We start from the raw sequence: 21779 nt of genomic DNA, 5'->3' as shown, positions 1-21779 counted from the left end.
CCTCACTACTATCATCTCCTTCGTGCTTCGTCATCGCCTCGACAACCTACGAGCACCAACGCATCCTCACCGGCTAGACATCTGTAAATGGTTTCTTCAACCGGCTGCAAGCATCGATGAACCGTCAACGGCAGAATGCGTGCAATTACAATCAGGTGACGTTCAATGAGAGTCGAAACAATGCAATTGATTAAAATATTAGGAAAATTAACTCAAAAGGAGAAGTTGAATTTTATCCGGGCAGTTATACGTCGCGTTTATTTGGTAAAACTTGTAGTTTTACGAGGGCCGGAATGTTACCAACGCGACGAATTGAGCTAAATTTAACGGCATGCAAGGATTAGATGAAAAAAACTTTAAATAACTAAATATCTTTGTTTAGTTTTGTACTTTTAAAATGATATAGATTTATTATCTACAATGTAATATAATACATAAATTAGTACACTTATAGAACAATAACAAACGGGATTGAAATACGTCCGTCGTACGGGCCGGTCGGGAGCGAAGAGACCGAAACTCGTCATTCTCTCGCTGATAGCGCGTATCATCAGGAGTGATCGGTTTATCCGTCAACCGATCGGCAATCGCGACACAGGGTGTTCCCAATATCCCCCCTCTTCAATCACGCTGCTACGACTCCATCCACTGCGGTTGTCTTCCGTCTCGCGAAGATCGGCGTAGAGGCTTTACCGGCGAAGGTGATCCGCTATCTGCTGTTTCAAAACCAGGGGATGCAATCGTTTCCGTACCCATCTCTGACAATGGAGAAGTGCATAACAATGAGCCGGACGACGGTGACAATGACGATGATGACGATAATGAAGCTGGCGATGACGATGATGACGATAATGAAGCTGGCGATGACGATGATGAAGCTGGCGATGACGATGATGAAGCTGGAGATGACGATGATGATGATGATGATGATGATAATGAAGCTGGCGATTGTGTATCTGCATCAGATTGACATTCATCCAGTAAAATGTCTAAGGCAATCGAAGTCTGCTTAGCATACGGCTGTAAATCCTGTACCTTAAAATCAGTCTTGTTGTTCAATCGCGGCCGTAACTGGTTGATGTGTGACCGCCAACATTTACCAGCAGAATTCACCACTTGGTACATCACTTTTCCAATTCGCTTATCAATAATAGCTGGCACCCAACTCCAGGTGTTGTAATGATATTTCTTCGCATACACAGATTCACCAATGTTAAAACTTCTGGTTGAAAACTGTCCGTCATCTTGATAAGGTGAAGCTTTTACAGGTGGGCGCAGCAGCTCTAGGCAAGTACGAATCTTGCGACCAAACATAACTTCTGCCGGTGTTTTCATGCCTTCCAACTGCTTATTAGGTGTACTTCTATATGTTAAAAGAAACATGTCCAATGCTTCCTGCAACGACACCTCTCCCACCTTAATCTTTTTTAACGCTCTTTTGAACGAGTCCACGAACCGTTCAGCCTGGCCGTTGGACTGCGGGTGGTACGGGGCAGTTCTGATGTGTTCAATGCCATTGGTGTTACAAAAATCAGCAAATGCTATGCTCGTGAACTGCCTTCCGTTATCGCTTACGATTGTATTTGGCATTCCCAGTCCTGCACACAATCGTCTCAAAATAGCAACAGTTGAAGTAGCAGATATTTGTGAAGTGGGTACAATCTCTGGCCATTTGGAATGTGAATCAATCACTAACAGGAAATACATGTCTTCAATTGGCCCAGCGTAATCAATATGTACCCTCTGCCAAGGTGCATCTGTTGTTTGCCAAGGTACCGGTGAGCTTAGATTTGGAGACTTAGCCGCAGAAACGCACGATTTACAGCATTTCACCATATCCTCAATATCTGCATCTATGTTTGGCCAATATACATAACTTCGTGCTATTCTTTTCATGCGCTCAATCCCCGGATGTCCTCGGTGCATCAACTCAAGTACATGCTGGCGCTGCGACAAAGGTATGATTAACCGGTCTCCAAAAATAATGCAATCCTCAATTGCCGACAAAGAGTCACGTCGCGCGTGAAAAATTTTCAGCTCACGGCCTTCTAGCCTCTTTGGCCATCCATTCTGGATGTACTTTAACAACACCCGAAGCACAGGGTCTTTGCGCGACTCGCGCACAACGTCTTCAAAAGCTAGCGGCAATATCCTCGCTGCATTCTTGACTAAAACTCCTATGTCGTTCTCAAGCTCGATGCTGGCAATTACAAGGTCCTCTTCAGGTTTTTCGTGTCGATCCATTAGACGAGAGAGCACATCAGCATTTCCAAATTTATCAGTTTGAACATACTCGATATGAAAATCGTAAAGTAACAGCGTCAGAGCGAAACGCTGCAACCGATTTGCGGTGTATGTTGGTATCCACTTTTTAGATCCAAATATTCTTAGTAATGGCTGATGGTCAGTTTGTAACAGGAAATGTCGCCCAAACAGCATTCGATGAAACTTCGTGACGGCGAAAATGATGGCCAAGCCTTCACGATCAGGCTGACTGTACCGTTGTTCCGTTGCTGTGAGCGCTCTCGATGCATGCTGGACCACTTTCATTCTTCCGTCAGGCCACCTGTGTGATATTGTAGCCCCAATGCCTACCGAAGAAGCATCCGCTGAGACTACGATTTCGAGCAGTGGGTTATAATGAGTCAGCAAAAGGTCCGAAGCCAAAATCTTCTTAAACTGCTCAAAAGCATGCTGACATTGCGGTGTGCATTTAAATAATCTCTCTTGCTTCAGCAACTCGTCCAGAGGCTGCCGTAACATACGCATGTTGTGGACAAATTTTCCATAATAGTTGATCGCCCCGAGAAACGCTCGCATTCCCGGGACGTCATTCGGAGGCTGGAGTTTAGAGATGGCAGTAATCTTATCAGGGTCTGGCCGCAACCCTTTTGCATCCAACAAATGGCCCAAATATTTAATTTGGGGCTTCCGAAAACTGCATTTCTCTGCACGTAAAGTAAAACCGTACTCTTGTAGTTTCTCTAACACGGCATGAAGATTACGATGGTGCTCTGCCATATCTTTTCCTCCTACAACAATATCATCCAGATACACAGCTACTCCAGCCAAACTGGCCACCATTGTATCCATTAATTGCTGGAACGCTCCCGGCGCAGCTTTAACACCTGGTGGCAATCGGTTGTATCTGAATAACCCACGATGCGTGTTTACTGTTAAAAAATCTCGACATTTTTCATCTACCTCCACTTGCAGAAATGCGTCAGAGAGGTCTTATTGGCTGAATACTGCACAGTTGCTCAAGCTTGCGAAAATATCTTCTGGCAGAGGTAACGGGTACTGGTGTGTCATTAGCGCATTATTAAGGCCTGTGGAATAGTCACCACAGATCCTTATACTACCGTTTGCCTTGCGCACCACCACTATTGGAGCGGCCCACTCCGAATACTCCACATGTGTGATTACCCCTTCTTCCTCTAACCGCTGAAGCTCATCAGTCACTGGCTGTAACATAGCGTACGCAACAGGTCGCTTGGGGCGGAACACAGGGGAAGCATCATCCTTCAATTGAAGTTTAACCTGTGTCTTTATACAACACCCGAGCCTATCAGCAAATAACTCTAATTAGCATAAGTACCTCTAATTAGCGCTCTATGCACTTGCAGTGCTCTTTCTGGATGTATGCTAGTGTTTCTGTTGCATAAAATTTTTACGATGTTAAATCTAGTGGCTGCTTTATCCTTAAGACGATCAATATGTTCATGGAACTTGAGTTTCTGGTCCAAGACAACACCAAGGAACTTGTGGGAGGTACACTGCTGAGTGGGACTACCATTAATTGTTATAGTCATTCGATTGTCGTGTTTAGGGAAGGTCATTGTCTTACATTTTTCTGAGTTTATAACCAGATCTAATGATTGGAGCTGTTCTGCCAAGAAATTGATTAGATTTTGAAGCTTGGATTTAACCGTGTTAATAGATAGGCCTGACTGAATGATAGCAAAGTCGTCGGCAAACTGAATTATGGCGTTGCTGTTGGTAATATGGCACTTGCTCGTATATATATATTAAATAATGTTGGAGAAAGGATATCCCCCTGAGGTAACCCATCCAATATCACTCTTTTTATCACAGTTCCGTTTAAGCGATCACAGTTCATCTCCACAATTCTGTTGCACAGAAAGGCTTTCAGCCATCTTATCACAGCATTTGGCATCATGTATGCCTCGAGTATTTTCAGCAATTTGCTTGTACACACACTGTTATATGCATTTTTAATATCGATAAAAATGATACCAGTGATTTTGTTTTTTTGTATTATTCTGACAGTTCTGATTAACTATAAGATTGATGGCTGATGTCGTAGCACAGTTCTTTCGAAATCCAAAAGAAGAGGGCGGTAGGAAATGATATCTTTCCATTGTTTGAAGGATAATGTTATGGACCTCAGTGTTGATTCCCTTGATGATCGTGGAAAGAAGGGATATGGTTCTTAAGTTTTCTACTAATCTGTGATCATTCCCGGGTTTAGGGATTGCCACTATTTTAATGGTTTTCAATTTCCGGCTTATTTTACCTGTGTGCCACATTTTATTTATATTGTTCACCAAAGTTTTTGTGGTGTCCTCGTTTAAGTTTTTAAGATGCTCATATGAAATTTTATCGGAACCGGGTGCCGTATTCTTTTTAGCATTTAAGATGGCTCTCCATTTTTCCACTGTCATTAAGTCTTCGTTAATTGACTGAGTTGTGGCAAAAGATTCTGTGGGCTTACACTTCCTTTTGGGAAAGTTTAATTTCAAAAACTTTTTCGCATCCTCAAGTGATAGGTTCAGTATATTACCATTAGAACATTCATGCTTGTTTTTACTTAGTTTTCGTACCAGATTCCAGAGCTCATGTGTCTTAGTTTGGGGGTTGATGGATTGTAGACACGCCTCCCAGCTCTTGCGTTTTCCGCATTTTTTTGAGATACTTGAACCTGGCATTTGCCTTTTTAAAAAGTATCAGATTGTCCAATGTTTTGTGGTGGTCATATTGTTTTCTTGCCCGGTTTTTCTCTTCCCATGCCTTAGCTGTCGACTCGTCCCACCAGGATTTTTCCTGAAATTTGGCAACCCTCCTGTTATTTTTTATTATAGCGGTTATGTCCTTAGTGATTGTGTCAATACTAACATCCTCATCGTGTGTGAGCTCTTTCACTTTTTCCACGATAACGCTTTTCTTGTAAGTAGTGTATGTAGCTCTATGCAGTTTAAATTTTACATTAATTTCGATTGTTTTGTGATCACTTGATCCAATATGGTAATCCTTAACCCTTCTGTGGACATTACCGAAAAGCTCAGGTGAAAGTATGCATAGATCGATAGCAGTATCCTTTTTTAATGGGTCAGACGATACATGGGTGGCTTCCTTATTTGACACTATACTGAGAAGATTGTCGTTTGTTACTTCCAGTAGAATTCTTCCTTTACTATCACTGACTTGGTTACCCCAGAACGAATGGTGCGCATTAAAATCGCCTGTTATAATTATTTTTTTGGATAAACTCTTAAAATTGTGGCACATTTCTTCCATTGTCGCTTGGAAAATATCAGAAGGCGTTCTGGGTGTTACGTATGTAGAGGAGATGATAATGTTATCTTCAATTATTATAATCGCTGCGGTTTGTATGTATTGGTTGGCTCTATGGGCTACTATATTATCCACTTTAATGGATTTCCGAACAGCCACCGCTGCTCCACCATATCCATCATCTCTATCATCACGAAATAAATTATAGTTATTGATTCTCGCATTTACGTCTTTCTTAAGCCACGTTTCTTGGATAGTGAAAAAGTCAACATCTTTTTCTGCAGCAATTTTGACAATTTCCTCTACGTTATTTTTTAGGCTTTGTACGTTACATTGTATGATTGTTAGATTATCCTTATGCCTTTCTTTGTCCTTGTTTGCTTTTCGAAAGGTGGTAGTAGGTTTTTTGCTTTGGAGTGCATTATTGCTTGCGAAAGTGGAGCAATGACTTCGATGCGGTAAGAGGCCGCAAACGGATCACAGACCCATCATTCGTACGCAAAACAAGATTACTAGTGCTAGTGCTAGTGCATGGCATCGGGTTGGAGTCTGTGATATTGGTGGTGTTTATTGTATTAGTGGGATTGTGCTCCACTGTGGCTTGTTCGTTAGTATGAGCTTCGTTATCCGAGTCGTTATTTGCTGAAATGGTGTTTCTTAGGTTGTCTGTTGTAGTTTGGTTTTCTGTAGTTGTTGAAGTTTTAGTATTTGTGTCGTTTTTTTCGTTAGTAGTGTTGGTTTTTTCGTTAGGAGTACTTTTTGTGATGTGTTTGTTAGTTGCCGTTTGTGCGTAGATTCTTTCGTTGGTCAATTTTCTGGGGATGGAAGGGCATTGTCTGCGTCGGATAGATCTTGCCTCAGCATACGTTACACGTTGCATGATCTTGATTTTTTGGATTTCAACTTCGTCGACATAAACGGGACACGCTTTTTTGAGTGTATTGTGATTATCTCCACACGATACTCAACGGGTATTCATACATTCACCTTCATGTATTGGTAGCCTGCAGTTAGCACATATTCTTTCTCGTTTACACCATTTTTTGGTGTGGCCAATTTTTAGACATGTGGTACACCGCATGGGTTTAGGTATATATTGGTCAACCAGGACGGGGTATATCCCAAAGTCCACTGACCGCGGGATGTTGGTCGTGTTAAAAGACACTACTGCTGCTCTAGTATTCTCAAGAGTTTGTCGCATACGAAACTTTTTTTCCTATCTTTCTACGAGGTTCTTCCAGCTCCTCTAGGGAGCTGAAATAATTGTTGAGGGGTATGCCCCCAGGGTCTTGGACCCTCATGCCTTATCCTTCGCTCACTAGTTAGTTTTTTTCCCCTATCAGATGATGTTAACAAACTGCCAAACCACAATAGTCGCTAAGAGTCACTTTTATATTTCGTAAGAAGTCACGAATAGATAACGGTTGAATCAAAACGTGTTTATCCTTCAGTTGCCTACTGTCGAATGTGAGTTGAATTTGAATGCTGCTTTGCGCTTTGAAATCACAATGTTTATATGTTTTCAGCTGTGACTTTCAATAAAGGGTAACAACCCCCCAGACAAAAAGTGATCTAAAACGACTGAGAGCCCCTAATTTTGTGTCATATCCCCTAAGATTAGGACCGGGCTGTGAGAATGTGTGAGTGAGCACGTGCAATCATATTGTATGCATGTGTTAGTGAGATACGGCGGCATGAATGTATGCATGTATTTGTGATATCGGTTTGGTTTTGGACGGCTCCGAAATAGACAATGGTCTAGTTCACATTGAAACATTTTTTGAATAGGCAAGGTTTATTTTCAAATCGACTTACTCCGGCACGTTAGCGTTTAAAAGTTGTCTGTAAAGTTGGTGATTAATTTTCCTTTTACAAGGTAAAACCGTATTAAAATGAAATCGCTTTATGATTAAATACTAATTTAATCCCTACAAACGAATTATAGATGGATTCCAAGAAGCAGGATACAAATAATAACAACTTGCCGCTACCGCCACAGGAAGACAAGAAGTACCTGTTTCTCTATAAAATGATTGCAGATGTTAAAGTGCAGTTGACCGAATAAAACAAAAAGTTGGATCAATTGATCACGAAAATGGAGCAATTGAAACAGACGATTATGAACCATCCCAGTGGCATCGGTAGCCCAGCAACAGCAATTAGTACTCCAGCCTTCAGCACAGTAAGTCCAGCCTTCAGCACAGCGGAGACCATTGACGATCTAAATTCCCTGGAATTGAAATTGTGCAATTTAGGTATGCAAAATTCTTTTATTCAGTGGTTAAAAATGAAAATTTATCGCGAAAGTAATAAGGAACGTGCGTGCGATGCGCTAAATATTATAACAGGCCCAAATTTGCTAGTTAATATGTCGTGGACAGGCAAGGGTAAAGCTGGAGCAAAGGTGGCTTTATGCAATTTTATAAAGATATTGCAAGCCATACAGGATGTAAGTGGCAACTGTACAAACGAAGAGCTTAAAGCATGGATGCAGTTAAAACTTCATCATAGTGATAATAGGCTAAAAAGAAAGTATTGCAATAAGTCTTCTTGCCATGAGCGTAAAAATAAGTTACCCAAGCTAGATTAAGATAATTAGAAATGTAGGTAGTTAAATATAAAAATATAAACAAAACTATAAAATTCTTACTTCTTTGTAGATGTATCTTCGCTTCGAACGATGTTTAAAGTGTAAGTCCGTTTACAACTTATATTCTGGATTGTCCCTGACGATATATAATAAGAAATGTTATGACCACCATTACTTGAGAATATTGTTCCGATAAAATGAGATTATATCAAGCTTATACAAATGACTTATCTGCTTATTGTTGTAAATGCTTAGGCGTTTCTTCCAAAAACATGTATCGTATAACTTCATAAATTAATGCGATCGACATCCTATCAACTTTTCGCTTCTTCGATCTCATCCGTTTCCTGCCCTGTAAGTAGAAAGGCGTATTATTTCAAGCCTCTTTTGCTGTTGATAGAAGGCTGATATTAATTTCTACTCACTTTTGTTGTTCTAAAGATCATGCGCATGCTTCCTGACTCTCTTCCAAGTGTATAACAAGAATTTGTTATCATCGTTACTTTTATGTCATCTTCATCATTGCTAACTCAAGCTGAGCACCTAAAGATGCTTTATTTTATGTGAAGTTGACCAAAACTAATGCCCTCAACATAATAATTGATTCAGAACTACTACCAAAGATGTCATGGACTGGAAAGGGGAAAGGAGGGGTAACGACATCTCTGCACCTTTGCACAAACATCTTCCTAACAATTAAGAAAAAAGTGGAGGGTGTACGGATGAGGAGTTGAAAGGATGAATGATTTTGAAACTGCACCATACTGATAATATTCTGAAGAGGAAGTACATGAAAGCCAGCTGCTACGAAGCTAAAAATAAAATTCAAGACAGTAAAAAAAAAGTTTAAGTTTCTAATGATTACAATTCAAGTTTATCAAATACATACTTACAAACGTAGCAAAGAACTACTGACAGGAACATACGGTTACAGTTTCTGGTTTCATCATTGTCACTTCCAAAAGAACCATTTCTGACCTGTAATGATTTGGAAAGAAAAAAATGCAATAGATAGTTAATATGTGCAACTATGTTTGTAGGAAACATCATACATAATCACACTATGTAAGGATCATTGCCAACGTTGCCTTTAACATCACAAGTCCATGCATGACACGACGAATTTGGGAGTTTGGTGTCTAGTAAACACTTTCTATTGCCAGCGCATCACCGAAGCTCCGGGAGAACGTTTACATTATATACGGGGATTCCGCCAAAAGATTTCAGGATTAGGGACATAGCCTCCGTTATTTTGAAGATACAAATAGAAAAAAAGAGAGAGAAACTCGAATTAAACCTGCAACCATTGCAAAACAAATACTAAAGCTAAGAATCGGCGGCATCGGAAATAACATTCATTTGGTCACTGTCTACTCACCCAAATGCTGGTGTACGGATCGCTTAAAATCCAGCCTGAGGTATCAGATACTGTGTATCCTGGGTAATTACCATGGTTGACAACTCACTGCCTACATCACGGTACGAATGGTCACGGGACGAATGGTCACGGTACTGAGGATCCGGATAGTCTGGAGCATCAGCTTGCGCATATAACTGACACTGTTGCCTACATGCACAACTAGGGCGGCGAAATTAATGTGATATATTAACCATAATCATTTTACCCCTACCAATTATCATGATATTATCACCATTACCACCTTTACCAATATAATATGATGATATTGATGGCCAACCTCGTACCCCTGCATAGAATTGAGGGAACGAAACTTTTTTTTATTTTATTTATAAAGTATGACGGACTGGTACCGTATTGTCACCACTGAATGTGGTGACTGTGAATTACAGTCACGAAAAAAACAATGAAACAAAATTAACTAGGCATTTCCTCCTAGTTATTTGCCATATCCCGGGCATGCTCGGTTGTGCAGTGAAGATGGGTGGTTGCTGTCCATTTATATTGTTTGGGTGTGTGTGTGTGTGTGTGTGTGTGTGTGTGTGTGTCGTAGATTTTTTGGTCCGGTTCTATTGCTGTGGCTATGGCTTCGATGGAGGGTTGGTTTGCTCCGGTCGTCTATCGTAGTGTGTGATGTGGGTCTGGACTGAAACAAACAAGCACAGTTATTTGGACAGTACAAACATAATTTTTTCTGCGTGCAATGCTCTCCAAGCAGCCCAGCAATGACACAGCCCGTGATCGACCAAGTCAACATCGAACTCAAAAGCGCTCGGCGGATTCCATCTCGCAACAGCTGGAGTGACTCCGCTGTTTACGAGGCTGTACCCGCCGACCACTCCCGCGCCCAACGCCAACCCAGGCGACCCCGCTGTACCAAAGCTGGACTGACTTGGAGCACACTAATACAGACAAAAAAAAAAACACAAGTCTGCCTCCTTTTAACGGCAGTAAGAAAATTGCCCTCGAATGCAATTGCTCCGTCAACGGATCGCACGTTGCACAACGTAAAACATTTACAACAAAGACAACACAACACATAACAAAAGGAGTGGCGGATGTGGATTGGAAGGATAAAAGGGATGCGGAATCAAAGGATAAGACCGTTGTCTCTGGCGAATCGGTTGATGAGCCTCATGTAGGCGAGGTCCTTAGTTGCCAACACTTCTCTTATTTCTATACCCGGTCGTCTGCCGATGCTCTCGACTGCGCTTAACAAGGAGGGTCTTGCAGTTTCAAACTCCACGCAGGACCACAGAAGGTGATCCACATCGTGAAATCCGTCACCGCAGCCACACACCTACGTCTGAGCCAGAGTTATACGCTGCAGATGAGCATTCAACGCGAAATGATTCGACATAAGTCGAGACATCATGCGTATGAACGCCCGGTCTACAGAGAGCCCACCGAACCAAGGCCGCAGAGACACTTGCGGAGAGATCGAGAAAAGGAATCGCCCGAGATCATCCGCTTCCCACATGCTCTGCCAGCGAGACAGGAAAAGTTGCTGTGTAAGGCGAAGAAACTCTCGTGCCGAGATCGGACGGTCGTAAAATGCGCCTTGTTGGACGCCTGTTTTGGCCAGTGAGTCTGCCTTCTCGTTGCCGGGAATTCCACAATGAGAAGGTACCCAAATTAGCGAAATCCTGAACGCCTTGTCGAACATGGAGCCAAGCAATTCTATGATTTTAATGACCAGGAAATCCTGACTCTTAACAGCCTTCGGGGATCGTAGTGCTTCGATATCGCTAAGGCTATCTGTAAAGATGAAGTACTGATCCGAAGGTCTCGCTGCTATAATCAATAGTGCGTACAAGATTGCGGCTAGTTCTGCGGTGTAGACACTACACGGCTCCCGCAATTTGAAAAATGCTTCGGCGGACTCACTAAAAACGCCGAAGCCGGTGCCTTCCTTAGAGGATGATCCGTCAGTGTAATACTGGCTACTTTGGTCTAAATGGCCATACTTATCCCTGAAAATGCCCGGAACTACCATCGGGCGAAGATCATTCGGTATGGTCTTAATTTCCTCGTGCAACGAGGAATCTGTTGTTAAAAGGGAACTGTAGGTCTCAGGAAGGGCAGCACGGTTTAATGCCTGTGGAGCGCTAGGATGCACTTGTAGGGCAACAAAATCTTCGTAGATTTTCAAGATCTTGCTCTTAGAACCTGTCTCTAGAAGCGCTTTAAAATTTTCTTCGATCAAGGGATTTGATACTGAAGAACGGACTAGAAGGCGAAGCGACAGCATTTCAAAACGAAGTTTTAGCGGCATCACTCCGGTCATCACTTCTAGGGACATGTTATGTGTGGATTTCATGCTCCCTAGTGCGAGTCTAAGACAACGATACTGTAGCCTCTCCAGTTTGAGGATATGCGTGTTGGATGCCCAATGGAAGCATATGCTTCCATATTCCAACACGGATAGTACCGTTGTCTTATACAGTCGCAGGACGTCTGATGGATGTGCGCCCCACCAGAATCCTGTGACTGTCCTTAGAAAGTTGATTCTTTTACTGCATTTTTGCACCAGATGGGTGATGTGTGTACTCCAGTTTAGCCTTGAATTGAACCAAACACCAAGGTATCGAAAATTGTCGGTAGTTGATATCTTTTCACCGTACAAAAAGACATCAATTTTCGGGTCAAATAGTCTTTTCTCCCTGTTTTTCGTCGTGTCGCTGAAAGGAGAAAAGACTACCATCTCAGTTTTCTTTGCAGAGAACTTGATACCAAGGTTTTCAGACCACTCGGCAAGGTTGTCCAAAGTGGTTTGTAAAGCAAGTTGTATTTCGGCGGCGTCCCTGCTTGCAAAAGATATGACGCCGTCGTCAGCCAATTGTCTAATGCTGCAGTTTGGTGCTAGACAAGAATCTATTTCGCTAACATAAAAGTTATATAGCAGGGGGCTCAAGCAGGACCCTTGTGCTAGTCCATGGAAACTGGTCCGCTTTAGTTGCACATGACCATTGTTGAAACTCATAGCTTTTTCCGACAAAAGGTTGAACAGCAAGTTGTTCAACTTTGGACCCAGCCCCACATTTTCTAATTTTTGACTCAGCTTGTATGGTGATACTGAGTCAAATGCCCCCTGTATATCCAGGAAAATAGATCCCATGTTCTGCTTGCGTGCACGAGCAAGCTCTATTTCTGTTACCAGAAGGGCTAAGCAGTCATTAGTACCCCTGGCTTTACGAAAACCAAACTGGGTATTCGAGAGAAGGTTGTTCGATTCCAACCATTCTTCTAACCGGAAAAGAATCATCCTTTCAAGGAGTTTCCTCAGACACGACAGTAACGATATTGGCCGATACGAGTCGTGTCTTGATGGCGGTTTGCCAGGCTTCAAGATAGTGACAACTTTCACTTCTCTCCATTCTTGCGGGACGCTGTTGACCTCCAACATATTGTTGAAAATACTTAACAGACGCTTCCCCCCTATGTCGGGCAGATTTTGAAGCAATTTGCTACTAATCTGATCCAGACCCGGGGAGGAATTTTTGCTTGATAGGAGAGCAAGTGATAGCTCTACCATTGTGAACGGTGAATCCATCCTAGGGTCACTACTAGCATGTTGTGTAAAGCTTTGCGCAGGAACGAAATCGGGGCAAAGCTTGTGGGCAAATTCATACAGCCACTCGCCAGAAAAGCTTTCGCTCTCATTGATGTTGTTGCTGTTTCGCATCCTTCTAGCCTTTCTCCAAAGCGAATTAAGTGAAGTGGCGGGGTCTAGATTATTGACGTATCTACGCCAATAACCCTTTTTCTTCGCCTTCAACAGGTTTTTGCACGTTCTCTCCAGTCCTTTATATTTTTCATATAAGGACCTCGAGCCCGTGTCCCGGAAGGCTTTAAATGCCTCACGCTTCTTGGTGAAAGCCGCTTGGCAATCCTTGTCCCACCAAAGAGTGGGTTTTTTTTTAAATGTCCTTGCTTGGTGGGAGCGCCTTGTTTGGGTCTCAAGGGCGCACTTGTTTATCAGTGAAACAAGTTTTTCGTACTCCTTGACAGGAGACAAATCTTCCAAGTCAAGTGAAAGCGAAGCGGCTATTAATTCGCCGTATCTCGTCCAGTCGATGTTCCTCGTTAAGTCACATTTAACGGGTGTTCCATCTACTGGACATCCTCCCTTGATGTAGGAAATTTCTATCGGCAAGTGGTCACTGCCGATAGGGTACTGGATCACCTTCCAACTAAAATCCAGGGCCATTGCTGATGAACATAGAGACAGGTCCAGTGCACTCGCCCTACTTTGAGGTGTCTGCATCCTAGTTGCCTCTCCTGAGTTGAGAATCGAAAACCCAAATCTGTCGCAGAAATCTCGGATGATAGGAGTGCGAATGTCATTCTTATCGCACCCCCAGTCGATTCCATGGGAGTTAAAGTCTCCCAGGATCAAAAGCGGTCCAGGCAAGACCACTGCTAAATTTCCAAGATCAACTTTGAACTTTTCAATTTTTTTCCTTTTCATTATTGGCTATCGGGGGGATATAGATGGATGCAATTGTCACGTGAAGAGCGCCCAGTTTTGTCTTAACTGCGACAGTTTCTATCATTTCTTGTCTAGGGGTAGGTATTCTGGTGAAAGTGTGACTCTTTCGAACACCAATCAGTACCCCCCACCCCTAGTAACGCGATCTTCACGGATTATATTATATCCCGGGAAGGTTAATTTAATTTCATCCGATAGCCAAGTTTCACAGAGGGCAAACACATCGCAGTTGTGTTCGCCCACTAATGCTTTAAAGGAGTTTAGCTTGCCAAGCAAACTCCTACAGTTCCACTGTATGATAGTAGCCGTAGGAGCCATTAATCATCCAAACGGACCATCATACTTAAGCATGGCCATTGAGCCAGCCACTGTTTGATCATCCCCTTCAGGAAAGGAAGGGCCCAAGTAGCGATCATGTGCAGATGCTGCGGGAGGTTAAGGGTCATTAGGAGGGACTCAAGGATCTCGACTCAAGGAAAGAGACGGGGTGGGAGTTCTCGGGAAGCTCGTGGGCTCCGTCGGAAAAGCTAGGCTTTCCACCGGAGCTTTGGTCCAAGAAGATCGCTTCTTCTTGGGCTGCTTCCTGGCAATTTGGGGGTCGGGAGTTTTGGGATCAGCGTCACGTTTTGGACCGGGGGAAGAAACTTTAGCGTGGCGCTGTGGTGCCAAAGGTTTATTTTTGGTTTTTAATATCTTCCGTTGTACTTTTTTATACGGTATTCTCGCTGTCTTTACAGGTTTCAATGGCACCTGTTCGGGTGCAGCCGGGTTAGCATCGCCATTTGCAGCTGTACCTAAGACCTCAAAGGGGTTCGTTGCGTTAGCTCCTTTTAGAGCGTCGCTGTAGGAGCCGCGTGCCCGTTCGGCTACTGTTTTGGTCTGCTCTCTTTGAAGTTTTCGGTACACAGGGCACAAGGCTACCTCATGCCACTCCTCCCGACAATGCGAGCATTTTTGGGACGGCGCTTTGCATTCCTCAGTAGTATGCGCCCTCTGCATTTACCGCAGCAAATCTTGCGAGTGCAAAACGGATCGGCATGCCCAATCCGGCTGCACTTCGAACAGGTGGCCACCCTTGGCACGTATGGCCGGTTGATGGGTATCCGGAGGCCTTCTAGGATGAGGGCCTGCGGAAGTACCGTTCCCTCAAACGTGATCCGGAGGGAGGAGGTCGGAACATATTTTTTTTCATCCTTTGTTGAGGGGTCAAGCTTGAATAGCTTCTTCACCTCAAGAACTTTAACCCTTGGGGTACCTGGTGCTTGAAATGCACCCACCCCAAAGTTCAAAATATCCTCCTCCGGATAATCGAAGTCCTCGATTACGCCGGTCACTTCAACCAGACTACCGGGAATATAAACCCGGTAGTGCTCCGTAAAATCTGAATCAGCCGCAATGACGTTGGCTTGAGCCCGGTCCTTTGTGGTGACCCTGATCTTGTTCGGGCGCATCCGAAACACATCGGCAACGCCCGGGTACTTCTTAAACAGCTGTGCCGCGATCGTCCTTACATCGAGCTGTTTTGATCGCGGCATGAAAAAAACAAACGGCTTACCCTCCCATGACGGCGGGTAAGCACGTGCTCGATGCTCCGATAGCGGCTCGCTGTTAAGGGTCAGCGGGGCATTGCTTGCCGGCGGGGCACTGCTCGAGGCCTTCGATGTTGAAGGCCTCTCTTCCAGGGCCACTTTTTTCGTGGCTGGGGCGGCCTTAGGGCGACCTGGCTTGCGTTTGACCTCCCTACTAGGCCCAACATCCCGATCCGACTCGGACTCTTCCTGCTCTACCCCCATGGTAGAGCCGGACACAACGGAAGGTTGAGGAAGAGGGAAAAAAAAACTCATCGTGGGAAACTATGCACAAATAAACAAACACACCTACACACACTCACTGGCTAACAACGTCGATCGATGCGACAACGCAGCGATGAAACGCTCGCTTATCGCAACGATCTACAGGTGCACACACTCACAACACTAGACACAAACGTTGATCAGGACTAAGCGCCGCTCGATCGATAGTACAAACTCCGAGCGAAAGTCGGAGAAAGACGTAAACAACGATTAGCACGCTACGCGTAATCTCGTGGGCTACGCAATCGCACTCGAGAGAAATTATCACTATCTGCTTTCAACAAAAAACTCGTAGGAGCGCTTCCAAGCGATAAGCATCCTCTCGCTACGGAGGCTGGAGGCAGACTGAGGGAACGAAACTATCGTTGGAATATTTACATTTTTAATTTAATCTCGAAGGCTAACCGAGTAAATGTTGGATACGACTAAGCTTTAACTTGGTCGAACTACAATTACTAAACGCGCGAGTTTCTCAAAACTATGCAGTCACATTCTTTTTTTTTAATTAGAAGCTTTAAGTTAAAACTAAATTAAATTACTTCCATCAATATCATCATAAAAGGCAGACTATGTAACAAACAATCAGAAAATAACTGAACATGTAACACAAGCTACATATAAAAGAAAACAATAATATTGAATAAAACAAAAAAAAAATATTAAACTACAATTAAAATGTGATTAATGCTGAAGAAAACTATGTAACAAAAGAATAAATAATACCGAAGGAGGCGTATTGTCCACAAATTCATCTGCATTGAAGTAAGCTAGAGGACGAGGAGGCAAATTAAGAGGAACTAATTTACATTTTATTTTATCTAGGGTTAAGGTTACAGGTTTAGAAGGAGTATAGGAAATTAGATTATAAATGTTAATGGCACTAGATTGTACTTCCACTACTGACACATCATCCTCCATTCTAGCAATGAAATAATTTTCCTTATTTAGGTACTATTTAGGATTTTCTACTCTTAAAAATTTTACTATTTCATTTGATGTTGTTAGTAACCATTGGTCTTTAAAATTACATTTTAAAACAAAACTATCTGAAACATGCAACCCACAACCATCTGTAGTCAAACAAGGATACTGATTTTTACTAAAAGATGCTACGTTAATAGAGGCATATAATTTCGATCTAGCTGCTACTTGCTCCAAACACTTCGTTCCCTTTCTAACACAACGCTTAAGATATTGGAAAAAAAAATTTCAAAGGCATATGCCGAGAAGTTGTCCAGCTGTCCAAGCTCAACAACATCTTCATGTACGTGAAGCAGATTGTGCACATTACTACTCATATGGGTACGACCATAATGAGTAGGAAAATCCAAGACAAACATTTGAAGCATTTTTTGAGCAAGGGGCCGCTAGTGGTTATATGTTGAAGCAGAGTATTTAGTAATGCTACAGAAATAAAGCAGATAATGATTGTAGCCATCACTGTGCATAAGATCCTTGTAAACTACGGGGCTAATATAGTGTAAGAAAGTTCTAAATTCTGTAGCTTTCCAATATGGAAGATAATTCAGGGAACGGAAAGGGCGACGGATCTCACAAGGAAGTTTGGTTTTAATTAAAAAGCGAGAAACGATGGCTTTTTGTTCACTGGTCCACTTTGGAAATGTCAGCATTTTATTATTAATAAGACCTTCTAAAATTTTACGGCTAACACCGCGGTCAAGAAGGTGAAGTCGTTCGGCAACTGGAAACACTTTAATAATATCCAATCCCACGACGTCTTCCAGTGGCGATCGGATAGATTTATGATGTGGCTTATCATCTCTAGCACGAAAACTAATATCTGTACGAGGTGTTGCAAAAACACCTTCAAAAATTACTTTACCCTCTGGTTGAACATGTTCACCAAGGATAGTACATTTGGTACATCCGTGCTTTCCCGAAAACCCTAAAACCGACTTTTTAAAAGCCCGCGCTGGCGCATCGGCTATCAAACACTTGACACGCACACGAAGTGTACGTTCACCAAACTGCATACCAGTAAGGTGCAACGTATTCAATTCTTCCACGAGAGGTCGAAGAAACTATTCTAAATTGCCTGGTTTTTTTTCGCCGCTAAATATGCCTGCAACTATTACTGGACAATTAGGTATTTCTTCGACTTTGAAAAGAAGAGGCCAAAATTGGGTAGAACTACTTTTGAAAAGTGGAAGCCCATCGGTAGATATTTGTAGATTAAAATCACTGGCCTCAGGGATGGTTCTTTTGAAAAAATTTCTAATGGCAACCTTTATCCCAGGATACCAAAAATGTCCACCTACAACATTTTGTATCTCGTTGCCTACTTTGGGAATTTTTAGGAGCGTACGAGCATCGTTTGGAAGTTCAGGATGACCAAACTTTCTTAATATTGCTAGGAGCAAATTTAAGAAACTGCGGGAAAGATGACCAGCAATTGCCAAATATCGCAAAGCTTCTCTCAAATTTTGAAAATTATTTAAAAAGCCATACGCTTCTGTCCAAAAATCATCAACTCTTTCGTCGTGCTCATTTTCATCATCATTGCCTTCAGCACCTTCATTGTTATAATTGTTAATATTCAAATCTACGCTACTTGTACTCGTATTAGTCAGACCTTCGCCAGTATTGTTATTATCAACATCTGCGCTATTTTCTAACCCGTCACCTAAGCTATCTAAATCAGAATCAACAAAGTCTGTAAAGAAAATACATAAATTAAACATAATTAAAATTACTTTTAATACTTTCAAATGCATTTATCACAAACAGCTGGGAATGTGTCACCACGTAAATATGGATTGGAACTGATTTGACGTGGAGACACGGTGGAGAGAAGACTTGTTATCAACTATCTTCTGGTAAAAAAAAAACTTAATTCAATACTGTGCTAATCTTTATGATTCATTATTCTATCTTGGGTTGATAGAAAAAGTGGGAAGATACAAGGACATGGTGCTGCTAATTGCAGACGGCTGTACGAATACAACATGTGTGAACACAAGTCGAAGTGTTGCCCACAAACGGCAGGTTCATCTTCGGGTGATGGTAAAATAACAGAGCAAAAAGTTAAATGTGCTAATTGTGATGGAAACAACCCTGCTGGTTATTATGGGTGTCCGGAGTGACCGATACTGAAACCGATATCAATAGATACGTATATGCCCAAGATCACACATTTGAAAATGTCGCCTGAACACTCCTCACCACTATCCCAGGCACATAAAGTAAACGAATGGAAAGCAAATACTATCTAAACTTCCCCAGGGATATATGTACCGTATTGAAGAAAGAGGCTTAACCCAGGAAATGGCGACTTATTTAACCATAACGAAATCACCCCAATAGTAGGAGAAATTTTCAATGAGTTGCAAAACTGTACATCAAAACATTATCAAATCAAAGCGATCTTTGAAGTAGTAAGTAAATTTGTTTTTCAAAATTATTCATAAATCCAATAAAACCAATATTATAAAGTGGAACGCAGTCTTTTATAAAAATATAAGTAGGTTATATCTTAATTTTCAAGGAAATTGACAGCATGGTAATTAAAGAAGGATTGTTTAAGCCAGGAGTAACAAATAAAATTAATATTTATTAACATTTATTAATACATAGGTTAGATAGAATTACAGCTCGTTTATTAGGGAAAAAACCTAGTAACTCCATTTATAGAAACATTATAGATCACTAAGAACACTCGCTGGGACGCAGTATAAAAGTAATCGCTGCTAATCACTCACTGATCTTCCTTTTCTTCTGGTACAGGGATTTAGGCTTTAGTCCCTTCTTATTTGTTCTGTTCATTAATGATGTCGACACTGTCTTGCCCTCTGACTGTTTTTGTGCAACGCAGACGATTAGAAATAATTCATCCTCAACTACGGATTGTAGTCTCTCAAGCTAATTAAAGACTATCTCCAACAACTAACGTTCCGGGTTGTACTAGTGCGTTCTACGTCAGACCCAAAATGTCCTCGCCGGTTTTCTGCAGGGCAGCATTCTAGGTGTACCTTCTGTTTTCGACGGACCTCTTAGCTTTTCCTAACGGTGCCGAGCTGTTCCTGTTTGCGGATAATACGGCAATCGCAACGAATGGAAGGACACCAGCAGAGCTCAGACGCGGTGCCCAACGTTGTTTTGATATCCTCCAAGGCTACGCAGCTGAATGGTTTCGAATGCAAAAACACAGGCAATAATTGTCCCCCATCGCCTCAAACCAACCTACGCATGCTGAAAGCAACAGATCATCTTCTAGTTTTGGATGGTACAACAATTGTTGTCGGCAGTTGAATACTTGAGCTGCAAAATTTATAATTAGCTGCTTTATCATCACCACACTCGTGAACTTGTCTATCTAACTGAAAAAATGTTATATCGAATTGGTAAACAATGGCACTTCACCGTTAACTAGTCCCTAGCATGCCTGTTCCTGACCGTTCCCTTCGTATTTGTCCTCCTCCATTAATTCCTAGACGCCTTTCTTCTGCTGGTCGAAACGATCCTCTCGTGCGTACACTTCTTTCGTTTAACTGCTGGTCTCATGTGTTTGATTTCTACCTTTCACTGCTATCCTTTCCATCCAGATTAAGATCCTCCCTTTAGTCTTTTTCTCCTTCTCCACAATCCTAAGATTAGGTTATTTTTCAATAATTTTAAGTAGGTTTGTGTAGTCAATAGGCAAACAACGTTAATGAACTTAGTGAACTAATCGCGAATTCATTTAAGTAAAAAAGAAACGTTATTTTGTTACGAAATGGATAGATATCAGTATCGGCTTTACACGGACCGTTTCACGATACGCGGACTGTTGTTGCTACGGGAACAACAGTGGACGTAAAACGTCCCCGTTGGTGAACCGGCCACGCGAAGGTATGGCCGATTCGGAAAAGAAGTCGCGCGCCTTCCTTCGGGCGTTGAATCAACGGATGCAACGTACCTCGCACAGGTCAGACAAGTGGCTTCATTCCCGGATTACCGGGCGATCTTCCAAAAGTGGACCTGATGGGAGGGGCGGTCGCGATTCTTCCAATTCCTCCGACGGAGCAGTTGGTAGTACTAGAGCACCGGCCCGAATTCCGTAGTGAGGACGAGGTCGAATCTTCCGCTGACCAACGCCTGGACACTGGCTTCTCTCCTAGCTTCCGACGAAGTGGTAGACACCGCTGAGGTGTCGGATCCGGTCTTCGGAGGGGAGCAAGGGGAGATTTCCGGAGGGTTCTCACAGTCACGATTCCTAGTAATTTCCGTTGGAGTGGTAGACACCGCTGAGGGGTCGAATCCGTTCTCCGGAGGGAAGGATTATTTCGGATCTCGTGCCTGGAAAGAACCCTGAAACTCTTACGACGCGTTCGGTTCGCCGGTTAAGATTTGTGTCCTTCTTTATTGAATAAGTTGATTTCTTATATACTAATTTTGGGGTACTTTAGAATGAGACGAAAGATCAATCTTTCTTGTTTAACTGTTGCCTTCCCAGATTGTGTTTACGTATCCTTTATGCTAACGCCGCATTATGCTAAAGTTTAACTCACTATCGTGGTCGCAAACCACCAGTTCAAACCATGCTATAATGTTTGTTCATTGATCAGGAACACTTGCGTTTCACATAAGGTAAACATTCATCGCGCTAGACGCACTTGCCGTTTGTCACATGCTGTAATGTAAACGTTAATCGCGCTGAATGCGCATGCTGAGGCGCGCATTGTTCTGTAAACATTTTCGATGCTCTAGCACCGAGCTAAAGGCGTTGTGTACGCCACACTGTATCATAAACATTGGTCACGCGCTGCTAATGCCTTATCCGCGCTGATTTGCTGCCTAAGCTGAAATCTTCTCGTGCGTGGGACATTCTATCGAAAGAATTGTTTCTTTCATGCAACATGTTTAATCAAGATTTGGTTTGATTATGCCCAAGGT

At 42.5% G+C, this 21779-nt stretch overlaps 2 protein-coding genes and 1 long non-coding RNA gene across 11 annotated transcripts in view; 2 read left to right on the top strand and 1 right to left on the bottom strand.

Moving 5' to 3' along the window:
* LOC118513984 overlaps positions 1-21779 on the top strand; it is a 493738-nt gene that overhangs the window by 186293 nt on the left and 285666 nt on the right. The gene's annotated exons all lie outside the window — the stretch shown is intronic.
* LOC118513701 overlaps positions 1-21779 on the top strand; it is a 64685-nt gene that overhangs the window by 37359 nt on the left and 5547 nt on the right. The window lies entirely within an intron of this gene.
* On the bottom strand, positions 6849-9659 carry LOC118514523. 3 transcript variants are annotated; one of them, XR_004906659.1, is made up of 3 exons: positions 9015-9659; positions 8186-8937; positions 6849-7765 (listed from the first exon to the last, which is right to left on the bottom strand). It is a non-coding gene; the product is annotated as an uncharacterized LOC118514523 (long non-coding RNA). The 3 variants fall into 3 exon arrangements; XR_004906658.1 differs by having other exon boundaries at positions 9019-9659; XR_004906660.1 differs by having other exon boundaries at positions 8186-9103; positions 9178-9659.

This window comes from Anopheles stephensi, chromosome X (genome assembly GCF_013141755.1).
Source record: "Anopheles stephensi strain Indian chromosome X, UCI_ANSTEP_V1.0, whole genome shotgun sequence".
Taxonomy (NCBI): Eukaryota; Metazoa; Arthropoda; class Insecta; order Diptera; family Culicidae; genus Anopheles; species Anopheles stephensi.
This window is presented reverse-complemented; position numbering and strand designations above follow the sequence as displayed.